This window comes from Pogona vitticeps, chromosome 10 (assembly GCF_051106095.1).
Source record: "Pogona vitticeps strain Pit_001003342236 chromosome 10, PviZW2.1, whole genome shotgun sequence".
Taxonomy (NCBI): Eukaryota; Metazoa; Chordata; class Lepidosauria; order Squamata; family Agamidae; genus Pogona; species Pogona vitticeps.
In genome coordinates this window covers 14667397-14679654 of record NC_135792.1, presented here as the reverse complement: position 1 = coordinate 14679654, position 12258 = coordinate 14667397, and the positions used below count along the sequence as shown (strand labels likewise).

The 12258-nt window shown below is 47.8% G+C and overlaps 1 long non-coding RNA gene across 1 annotated transcript in view; it reads right to left on the bottom strand.

Moving 5' to 3' along the window:
• The window catches only part of LOC144584367 (uncharacterized), a 54753-nt gene that overhangs the window by 4952 nt on the left and 37543 nt on the right, over positions 1 to 12258 (bottom strand). The gene's annotated exons all lie outside the window — the stretch shown is intronic.

The window sequence follows — 12258 nt, the reverse complement described above, 5'->3', positions numbered from 1 at the left end:
ACACACTCTCACTCAGAAGCAGAAACCAGGCAGTCTGAAGCCTCCCTGCAAATGCACACACTCTCACTTAGAAGCAGAAGCCAGGCAGTCTGAAGCCTCCCTGCAAATGCACACACTCTCACTTAGAAGCAGAAACCAGGCAGCCCGAAGCCTCCCTGCAAACACACTGTGAGGCCCCCAAGATGGAGGCCATGGTAGGAGTGCCGTCGCTCCCGAAGAAAACCCATCACACCCAGACATCCCCCCCTCCGTCCCCACCGCGTCGGGAAGAGAAAGGTGTGGAGACCCCTGATTGGGGGAAGGAGAGCGCCGGACCCCTTACCCTGAACAAAGGGGTAGACACCAAAGATTTGGAGACGGCCCTGAAGGAGTTAACCCTCACCCGAGAACCGGGGAGAGTTCTGGCAGGAAACCGGGGGGAGGAGATTGAGGCCGGGGTAGGAGATATAAGGGGAAAGCCTAGAGATATACCAGGCGGTTGGGAGTGGGTGTAGATGGAGGATCCATGGACCCATAAATGGGAGCAGGTCCGGGTTCCTCATGAAGAGGCGGAGAAGCGTTGCAAATTGGGGCTGAAACCCCAGCCCTCGTATTGGGGCGAGACGGAGGCAAAGGAGTGGAGGAGAAAGCTCCGCGAGGAACGGGAGGCAGTTGCCCGTGAGTTGGAGAGGAAGAGGCAATGGCATATTGCCGAACTGAGGAAGTTGGGAAGTTACCCGGCCCCTGGGGGGCAGAAGGAGGAGATGGGTCTTCCTGGGATGAGTGGAGTGGAGATGAAGAGACAGTACCGTTAATCTCGTTAGAAGAAGCATTGGACCCTGGGCTGGATCTGTGCCGCCATTAACAAATCCCTGGAACCCAGAGACGACAAACCCATTTGTAAATAGTTTATGGACCCCATTAAAACGGAGCCATGTTCTGCAAGAGTCTCTAAACCCCTTTGTGGGGGGAAATCCTGTTGGTGTTAATGTTGCAATAAATACGGAACCGTTTGATATACCTCCGCCGCCTTGTCCTTTCTTTGAAGAACAGAAAGCCTTACAAAACGAACCTTCACATATTGGCACCCAACGTGGGGCTGTCACCCCCTCCAAGGGAGGTGGACGGATGGATGAGACAAATAACAGAAGGGCAAGAATCCCTGATGCGGCAATTGGCAGACCAACAGAAACTAATCATAGAACAACTAAGCAGAACACAGTTGGGATTGTCCCCCCAACCGACCACTACGGAAGGGAGAAACCCCATTGCACAGCGCTCACCAATTAAACTACAAAAAATGGGCCCCCAGGATGACCCAGCAGCATTTTTGAACACGTTTGAAAGAGTAGCCGTTTCGGCACAGTGGCCAAAAGAGCAATGGGCCCTTATTGTAACCCCATACCTGACGGGGCTACCCCAGGAGATAGTGGACACGCTAGACCCAGAGGATGCGGGGGACTATGAGAAAGTGAAGACTGCGATCCTTAACACGTTGAATCTGAATGAGGAAACTTACCGCAAGCGCTTCCGAGAATTGCGATTGAAACCTGGCATTCACCCATGAACGGTAGCACAAAAGATGAGAGTTAACGCCACAAGGTGGGTGTAGCCGAAAGGGAAGACGGCTGAGCAAGTGCTGGAACTGATGATATTAGAGCAGTTGATTTCAACATTGAGTCCCGGGCCCAGGAACTGGGTGGTAAAGCACAAGCCCACCTCAGTAGAGGGCGCTGTCACTTTACTAGAAGACTATCTAGGAGCGGAAGATCCCTGGTTGAACCGCCCTCCAGCAGGGGGAGAGAAACCCCGGAGCAGAGAAAGAATGATGGAGGTAGCGAACGCCGGAGCTCCACGAGGGAACCAGGCTGCAATCCCCAAGAAGCAAGGCCCCGACCGTATAGAGCAGGGGTGTCAAACTCAAATTCATCGGGGGCCGCATCAGCAGTTTGGTCCCTATCAAAGGGCCGGTTGTATCTGTACTGATGGCCTTGCAAGGACCCCATCTGGCCTTGCAAGGACCCCATCTGGCTTGGTGGGAAAAGGAAGGAAGAGAAAGTGTGTGTGTGTGTGTGTGTGTGTGTGTGTGTGTGTGTGTAGGAAGAGAAAGTGCCGGGGTCTCTGTGTGTGTGTTTCTGTGTGTGAGAGAGATACAGGAAGGAAGAGAACGTGTGTGTGTGTGTGTGTGTATGTGTGTGAAGGAAGAGAAAGTGCCGGGTTCTGTGTGTGTGTGAGTGTGTGTGAGAGAGAAAGAGAGAGAGAGAGACAGAGAGAGTTACAGGAAGGAAGAGAACGCGTATGTGTGTGTGAAGGAAGGGAAAGTGCCGGGGTCTCTCTCTCTTTCTCTCTCTGTGTGTGTGTGTGTGTGTGTGTGTGTGTGTGTGTGAGAGAGAGAGAGAGAGAGAGAGAGAGAGATTCCCACCACACTTCCCTTCAACCTCCCTGCGGGGGCAGAAAAGCTGCTGCCAAGGAATGTTGCCCGCTGGCCCCTCACAGAAATCAGGCCTTTTTCGAGCAAGAGAGAGAACGGAACGGCTGGGAAGGGAAGGGAAGGGAAGCGAACAACCAGCCAGCCCTCCCTCCCTCCCTCCCTCCCTTCTCTCCGCGGCTGGGTCCCGGGCGGCCGCCCTTACCTACCTAAGCCCCGGTTGGGCAACGTCGGAGGCAGCCGTTCATCGAACGGCCGCCTCCACCGTTGCCCAACCGGGCCGTTGTGCTGCAGGGCCGGCGCATCGCTCCGCGTTCCCTCTTCTCTCCCTCTCCTCAGGGCCGCGCTGGCCGCTGCCTCCCGCGTCCCCCCAGCATCGCCTCCCTCCGCCTCGGAGCCCGGCCAGGAACTCCCACCGCTCCCCTTCCCTTCCCTTCCCCTCGGGGGCGACAGAGGCTGCGCAGAGCCCCCCCCTCGCGTGGCCTTGGGAACGGCTCTTGCCTCAGGCCGAGAGCGAGCGAGGAACAGGCACGGGAGGGAGGGGAAGCGGGGGGCGGAGGGAGAGGAAAGGAGTGACAGCGCCACAGCCAATCGGAAGGAGGACGTAGCCTTGTTAACTTGAGCCATTTTTTCAATGAATTTACTCCATGCAGGCACGGAGTAAATTCATTGGAAAAAAAAAGGGGGGAGGCTGCAAGGCTGGCGGCGGCTCCGCGGGCCATCAGACGAGGTCTGGCGGGCCGGATTTGGCCTGCGGGCCCTGTTTTTGACACCTGTGGTATAGAGTATGTCAACCCAATGGGGTCGCGGATTCCCTGCCCGACAATCACAACAGACCCGGCCAAGAGCAAGCTGGCACCCACCTGGAACCAGGGCAAGGAGAAAATGATGGCCTGTTTTGGGTGTGGCCAGTTCGGCCATATAAATAAATTCGGCCCAGTGGAGGAATACGCGTGGACAAACATCTACGCGAACATGGCCAAGGTGGGTGAGAAGTACCATCCCGGGTGGGTAGTGACGGCTGAGGTCAATGGACGGAGGAAAAGGGCCCTAATAGACACGGGGTGCACACGATCCCTAGTGAGAGAGTTAGAAGGCCCGAGGCTGGGAGAGACAGTGGTGGTGAGGTGCATCCACGGGGATGCGAAGGAATACGATACCGCCCGGGCGAATGTGACTATCGGAACCCAGGAAGCAGTGCTGGAGGTTGGTGTGGTCCTGGGCTTATCCAGAGAGATGTTGTTGGGCAGGGACTGGCCAGGCCTGGAGGACTTGGCGCAGAAAGTGGAAGACGGATATCTTAGCGAAAAGGACAGGGGAGAAGGGGAAGGCGAAGTGATGCAGCTATCCAGAGATCAGTTAAGGGGTTTGCAGCAAGACGATCCTTCCTTGGGACCCTGGATGCAGAGGGCCACCCCAGAGGGCGACACCCCGGTGAACGGAGAGGGGTTCGAATTCCGCAAGGGTCTGCTATACCACGTCTACAAAGGGGAACAGAGTGAAGAGACAGCTTTGGTGGTCCCTGAGCATTTAAGGGGTTGGGTAATGCATTGGGCCCATGATTTACCGGTGGCAGGACATTTGGCAACCCAGAAAACCCTGGCACGAATTCGACAAAGGTTTTCCTGGCCCAACATGGTGAAGCATATAGAAGAGTACTGCAAATCCTGCCCGGAGTGTCAGCTGACCCAGCCTAAAGCAGGCCCTGGGGCAGGATTGATACCTATGCCGTTGGTAGATAGACCTTTTGACCGGATTGCTATGGACATTGTGGGCCCCTTGGTCAAGTCAGAAGGTGGACACCAGTATATACTGGTAATTATTGACTATGCAACCCGGTACCCCGAGGCCATCCCCCTAAGGTCGACGACTGCAAAAGTGCTGGCAAAAGAACTCCTTGGGGTCTTTTCGAGAGTGGGGTTTCCGAGGGAGGTGTTAACGGACCAAGGATGTAATTTCATGAGTTTGACCTTTAAACAAATGTGGGAAATGTTAGGGGTCAAGCCCCTCAGAACCTCCATTTATCACCCGCAAGCCAACGGCTTGGTGGAGAGGTTTAACCGCACCTTGAAGGGAATGCTAAGGAAAGTGGCGTTGGAACACCCAAAAAATGGCATATGTTTGTGAACCCCTTAATGTTTGCGGTCTGAGAAGCCCCTCAGTCATCGACGGGTTTCTCGCCGTTTGAATTGTTGTATGGGAGACAGCCTCGGGGGATATTGGACCTGGTACGAGAAAAGTGGGAGGAAGGAGAAGATGCATCACAGAATGCCTTACAGCAAATAGTAGAGATGAGGAACAATCTGAAGGTAGCGTGGGAGGTAGCACACGACAATCTAGCGAAGGCACAGGGAAAACAAAAGGAGCGTTATGATAAAAGGGTCAAGCCTAGAGAATTCAAGAAAGGACAAAGGGTATTGGTGTTGCTGCCCACTGAAACATCTAAATTTCTGGCCAAGTGGCATGGGCCCTACGAGGTAACCAGGAGGGTAAGTGAGGTAGATTATGAGGTAGAGACCCATGACCGGAAGAAGAAACTGCAAATCTTCCACGTCAATCTACTAAAAGCTTGGGTAGACCGTGAATGCTTCTTCGATGGGGAGGCTGATGATGATTTGGGGCTCGAGATGGATGAAATGGGGAGGGAAGACGACATCACGGTTGGTGACGTGCTGAACCCTCTTCAAAAAGGACAGGCCCTTGCTCTAAAGGGGGAATTTCCCCAGGTATTCTCTAAGATACCGGGACAAACCTCGCTAGTGGAACACTCAATTGAAACGGATCCAGGGGTGGTAGTGAGGGAAAATGGGAGAACGTGGCCACACCACGTGACGGCAATTATGGAAAAAGAGGTCGAGGAGATGTTGTGCATTGGGGTTATAGAGCCTGCCAAGGGCCCCTGGCGGAGTATTCCTGTAATAGTGCCCAAACCCGATGGGTCTCTAAGGTTTTGTGTTGATTTTCGAAAGGTGAACGCAGTTTCAAAGTTCGACGCTTACCCTATGCCGCGGATAGGGGATCTATTGGATAAACTGGGGAATGCCAGGTACCTGAGTTCAATCGATTTAACCAAGGGATACTGGCAGATCCCGGTGAGACCCCAGGATAGGGAAAAGATGGCCTTCTACACCCCAAAGGGGCTTTTCCAATTTGTCAAAATGCCATTTGGGCTCCACGGAGCGGCGGCGACCTTTCAAAGGCTCATGGATAGATTATTGGAGTCCCAGAGAGACTGGGCAGCGGCGTACATCGACGATATCATTGTGTTCAGTTCCAGTTGGGAGGAACATCTCCTACCTTTGCGGAGAGTGCTTAGGGAATTGCAGAAGGCCGGGTTGACAGTTAACCCCAAGAAATGTCGGATTGGATTAAATAAAGTGGAATATCTGGGATTCAAAGTGGGGCAGGGGGAGATACAGCCCCAGGAACAGAAAGTAACCAAGATATCAAATTGGTACCGCCCCAAAAATAAAAGAGAGGTTCAGCAGTTTTTAGGGCTAATTGGCTATTATCGACAATTTATTCCCCAATTTGCCTCCATAGCTGCACCCCTCACAGACCTCACTAGGAAGAGGGCCCCGGTAATGGTCAGGTGGGGCCCGGCCCAGGAGAAAGCCTTTGAGACCTTAAAGGGGATAATTTGTGAGTTGCCCATTAGATTCTCGCCTGATTTCAATCTTCCCTTCGTGTTGTTCACAGACGCCTCAGAGCGTGGCCTCGGGGCAGTGTTATCCCAAGTCCGAGAGGGAGTAGAGTACCCCATATTATACCTAAGTAGGAAACTTAAACCACGGGAAGAGAAATATGCGGTAATTGAGAAGGAGGCCCTGGCGATACGGTGGGCCACTCATGCTTTGAAATATTATTTGCAGGGGGCCCCCTTTACTTTGATTACCAACCATGCACCCTTGCAATGGTTAAACCGTATGAAGGAAACCAATCCCAGACTCACCCGTTGGTACCTCGCCTTGCAACCCTTTTCTTTTACCATCAAGTACGGCAAGGGCTTGGAACACGCTAACGTAGACTATTTCTCCTGGCAGGGTCCGTGGGCGCGGAGCGAGAAGGAGCGAGCGGCAATCTTGGATGGGGGGGTATGTGAGGCCCCCAAGATGGAGGCCATGGTAGGAGTGCCGTCGCTCCCGAAGAAAACCCATCACACCCAGACATCCCCCCCTCCGTCCCCACCGCGTCGGGAAGAGAAAGGTGTGGAGACCCCTGATTGGGGGAAGGAGAGCGCCGGACCCCTTACCCTGAACAAAGGGGTAGACACCAAAGATTTGGAGATGGCCCTGAAGGAGTTAACCCTCACCCGAGAACCGGGGAGAGTTCTGGCAGGAAACCGGGGGGAGGAGATTGAGGCCGGGGTAGGAGATATAAGGGGAAAGCCTAGAGATATACCAGGCGGTTGGGAGTGGGTGTAGATGGAGGATCCATGGACCCATGAATGGGAGCAGGTCCGGGTTCCTCATGAAGAGGCGGAGAAGCGTTGCCAATTGGGGCTGAAACCCCAGCCCTCGTATTGGGACGAGACGGAGGTAAAGGAGTGGAGGAGAAAGCTCCGCGAGGAACGGGAGGCAGTTGCCCGTGAGTTGGAGAGGAAGAGGCAATGGCATATTGCCGAACTGAGGAAGTTGGGAGGTTACCCGGCCCCTGGGGGGCAGAAGGAGGAGATGGGTCTTCCTGGGATGAGTGGAGTGGAGATGAAGAGACAATACCGTTAATCTCGTTAGAAGAAGCATTGGACCCTGGGCTGGATCTGTGCCGCCATTAACAAATCCCTGGAACCCAGAGACGACAAACCCATTTGTAAATAGTTTATGGACCCCATTAAAACGGAGCCATGTTCTGCAAGAGTCTCTAAACCCCTTTGTGGGGGGAAATCCTGTTGGTGTTAATGTTGCAATAAATACGGAACCGTTTGATATACCTCCGCCGCCTTGTCCTTTCTTTGAAGAACAGACAGCCTTATAAAACGAACCTTCACACACACACACACTCACTCAGAAGCAGAAACCAGGCAGCCTGAAGCCTCCCTGCAAACACACACACTCTCACTCAGAAGCAGAAACCAGGCAGTCTGAAGCCTCCCTGCAAATGCACTCTCTCTCACTTAGAAGCAGAAGCCAGGCAGTCCGAAGCCTCCCTGCAAATGCACACACTCTCACTCAGAAGCAGAAACCAGGCAGTCTGAAGCCTCCCTGCAAACACACAATCTCTAACCATTGGGGCAAAAGAGCTACAAAGAAGCAGCCTCTTCGCCATCAAGGGTGAGCACTTTGAATTCCCCGCCTTTTCCCTGCCTTTTTTCTGGTCGGAACTCAAAGCTCCGGTCTCAAGTTGAAGCAAAATTTTATGGCCTGAGGTGATTGTAACTTGAAATGGTTATAAGTCGGGACGTTCGTAAGTCAAAGCAGCACTGTAGTTGTAATTGTTATATGAAGAATCCTTTCTCTTTTTTATTTGAGAAACTGGCTTTGTCTGTGATATTGATGGTTTTGATATTGAAGTTGATACTGTAGTACTGACACTGAGTTGTACTGAATTTGCAGTTTGATTTACTGTTACATCAGTGTGAGAAGACTCCATTTCTTTAATGTTCAATAAAGTCTTTGTTATATCTACCAAAGCTGAAAGAGATTTTTTCCCCACAGGAACGACCTTAGTGTAGATTGGCAATTTTTAAGGGTTAATTTTGTGAACTTTTAAGAAATTTGACGGGACTTAACTAAATGAAATTCTCCTAAACAAAATAAATACGTATCGTGTTAGTCAGACTATGGAATTTTAGATCCACAATCTATACAACTTTTCGTTAAGGCTGTAGAGGCCATAAAACAATCTGTTTTAACTGTTAAAATGGTAAAAGGGGAGAGAGGGAGGGTTTTTTAAAAAAAACATTTCTCTCTACTAACAAACTACAGTGGTGCCTCGCTTAACGGGCGCCCCGTTTAACGATGAATCCACATAGTGATGAAGATTTTGTGATCGCTTTTGCGATCGCATTGTGATGTTTTAAATGGGTAAAAATTGCTTTGCGATGATCGGTACCCTGTTTCGCTTACCGATCATCGCAAAGTGATGATTTTCTAACAGCTGATCGGTGGTTCCAAAATGGCCACCGGGTAAACAAAATGGCCACCCGCTGTGTTTTTGCACTGATTCCTCGCTTACTGGGCAGCGAAAATGGCGGCCGTATGGAGGATTTTCGCTTAAAGGTGAGTTTTAAGCCCATAGGAACACATTAAATGGGTTTTAATGCATTCCTATGGGCTTTTTCTTTTCGCATAGTGACGAAATCGCTTTGCTGCACGGATTATCGTCGCTATGCGGGGCACCACTGTAATTATTATTTTTAAACTATGGAACAGTAAAGGAGAAAGAGACAACAAGGGAAATTTAAAAGTAAACAGAGCAAAACTTATTTGGAGCCACATAAGGCTCCAGAACAAAGAAAGATTCTCTCAACACAGCAGACAGAAATGGACTGAGATGAGTAGGTTGAGTTAGCATATATAAGCTACAGAAAAGACACACAAGACATAAGTTCTGGAATGTTCCTAAGATCGGCTGTGCAGGTGCAAAGCCCCATTTATGTGTATACAAAGAGACCATGATGAAGAACTGAAACTTCTTACATCTGACATTTAACCCTCTCAGCATCTATTGGCTGACACTAGACACAATCTGTCTGGTTGTACATGTTCTCTTATGCAAATAATACAGGTCATTAATTCTTATATATGTACACAAACTCTGGTAAAACACATTTAACATTTCAATTTATACACATACACACATATATGCAAACAAGCAAACAAATGCTGGTTTGCATAGTATTTACATATATTAACAGATGTGTGTGAGAAATCCGAATGGGTTATATGTGTGCATGTATGGATACCTGCATTTCAAAAAATGATATTAAAAATGTCCCACGAAGGGAAAACAGTTGGGTCTTTGAAATGCACTTATAATTGAACAACTCGGGACCAAAAAAAGGGGGAAAGGATGAAGACAAAAGAGGAGAAGAAAGAGGAAGAGTGGCCCCACTTCCCACCACATCACAGTTTACAATAATGTGAAAGAACTGCTGACGGTAACAGTTATTATCACTGCATGAGAGTGCAGCGGTAGGTACTGTGCAACAGAGCAAATCAGAATTCCATAAGGCAACTCAAAAAACGGGGGCATCCAAAACAACAAATTTATACAGCAACTCTGAAACTGGGCATGATATTAAATTCAAATTTGGCACAGATGTAAACTGACAGTCTGTCCTTGCTTTGTGTTAAATCTAAGGCATTTGGGCAAATAAGATTTGAGTTAAGATTGTTTAAATGTAAAGCTGTTTCACCTTGTGTCCCTATGCAGACACCAGTGGCCTTTTCTGTCTGCAGATTTATAATAAGTCAAGATCAAACTTGCTTACCTTGAAAGAGAATAGTCAGTGTGTGTGTATGTGTGGGGGTGATACAGACTTTGAAAAAAGCCTTTCAGGAATGAACCTCTGAATTTCTGGCTTTCTTTCTTATAAACTGGTTATCAGAATGAATGTTCTCACATAAACATTGAGAGCAAGAAGTGAGATTTGAACTTTTGCCCTTGCCAGCCAGGACAAAATGAAACAATTCTCAAGAGGATAATTTTTTAACTGCTTTGAAACAGATATTAAAGAGATTCTGTTTCTGATGTAAAAATATTGTAAAAGATATTTAGAAAATAGAGAATAAATATTCAGAAGCTCGCTCATTTAAACTGTGGAATTACAGTTTTTTGCTTTGTGGCTGGAAATGGTCTTACTTGATGTTAGCAGAGCTTTGGTGCCTCTTGGACCCACCTTATCACTATATAATTGTTTGGTAATTAAGAAAAAAAATCTAAATATACCATGTGTCTTCAAGTCACTTTAGATGTGTGGTGACTATAGTGTATGACTTCCGAAATGTCCTGTCATTAACAGTTCTGCTCAAATCTTGCAAACCAACATCTCATGTTAGGTTGTTTTCTCTTCCTACTCCCGCCCCACTTACTAACAATATCATCTTTTCCATTAAGTTCTGCTCATTTCTTGCAAACTAACAGCTATTGCTTCCTTTATTAGAACAATCTGCCTCATATTAGATCTTCCTCTCTTCCTACTGCCTCCCCCTTTCCCAGCAATATTGTCTGTTCCAGGCATTTCTGTGTTTCTCTTATATGTGAAAGGCAGGATAGGCCCAGTTTAATCATTTTGCGAGTTCAGGATTGACCTGATTGAGTTACCCACCTTTCGGCTTTTTTTGGCTAACTTTTGTATCTTATGGCTCTCCTCCAACACCACATTTCAAACTTCAAATGAGTTGGTTTTTGTCCCTGCCTATATACACTGTCTTTCTTTCACATAGTATGGATGATTTTGACACTGGTTTCCTGTGACATTATTTGTTAACTCCCTTCCTTTTTTCATTTGAAAAGGCACATTTGTCCATAATACAGGTTTTCTTCTTCAGCTTGCCTAACTCAAAGAAATACTTTGGAAATTGAAATATAGTTTTCTAGTCTGCATTCGGTGGAGAGGGCATGGCAACATTAGCTTACCCAAGAGGTTAAAGGGTGTGCATTTTCTCCATTGGATGTGTTGTACCTACTCACGCCATTGCTTCACTGAGGTACTCTCTAAGCTGGGTATGTGCTTCACCATTTCATTAAGTCAAAAACAGCCCTTCAAAATATTTTTGCACAGAGAGACTACAGCCACATCTCAGCTGTTCTCACTGATGTCTTCTTCCAGGAAACATAGTACAGATCATCATGTGCTCATCTTATGGAATTCTCTAGCACTGGATAATTCTATATGAGGGAAGTTCCTGTTGGAATTTGTGTGTAGTATATATATATTTAAACTCCCATTTTAAAGAGCCAGGGAATTCATTTCTTCAAAGAACCTCTAGTTTATGAACATGGGATATTATGCTTCTGTAGCCATAATTCAAAAAGTGAGGAAATTGCCTGATATTGCTGCCCAGTATTGCAGCCTGCATGTTTGCAAGACCAATGGCAGCAGTCAAACAGTCTACAGTATACCTTCTTCTCCTCACTACTATTCACAGATGTTGAAAAACAGCCCTGACACTTACTTTGTGTTTGGGTGAGAAGTGGTTAACTGATGAACAAAGGAGTCAGCTTCTGGGATTTTTCCTTCCGTGGTGTCACTTTGTGAATGGTAGTGAGCACAAGAGGGCATCCTGTACACCATCTTGACTGCTGCCACTGGTGTTGTCAAAATTCAGGTTGCCCTTCACTGTGTTAAAGCGTGACATCTTTTTTCCTGCTGGAAATGTAGGCACGATATTGTGCAGCAATATTGGGCCATTTTGTGGCATTTTGAATTGTGGATATAGAAGCAAAACATTGCACATTCATGAACTGAATTTTTTTTAAAAAAAGAACTTAATTTATTCAAATCTTTTAAGCTTTTCTTTCAGTTTCCCTTATTGCCTCCATGAGACTGTTCTCATGCACAACTGTAGAATGACTTAAAATACAAAAAAGTTTTTTAAAAAAAATAGCTGCAGTACAAGTAATTTGATTCCTGATCAACTTAAATAAAAATTAAAACATAAATATAATATGTATTCTTGAAGGCTTTCATGGCCGGGAACTTGATGGTTGTTGTGGGTTTTTTAGGCTCTTTGGCCGTGTTCTGAAGGAAGAACAACCTTCAGAACACGGCCAAAGAGCCTGAAAGACCCATCACAACCATAAATATAATAAAAAATTTTAAAAGAGAATAGGAATGCATACTACATACACACTAAATATGTGAACAAGCCAGACCTCGGTTCAATTCAAGTAGGTTGGAACAGCCA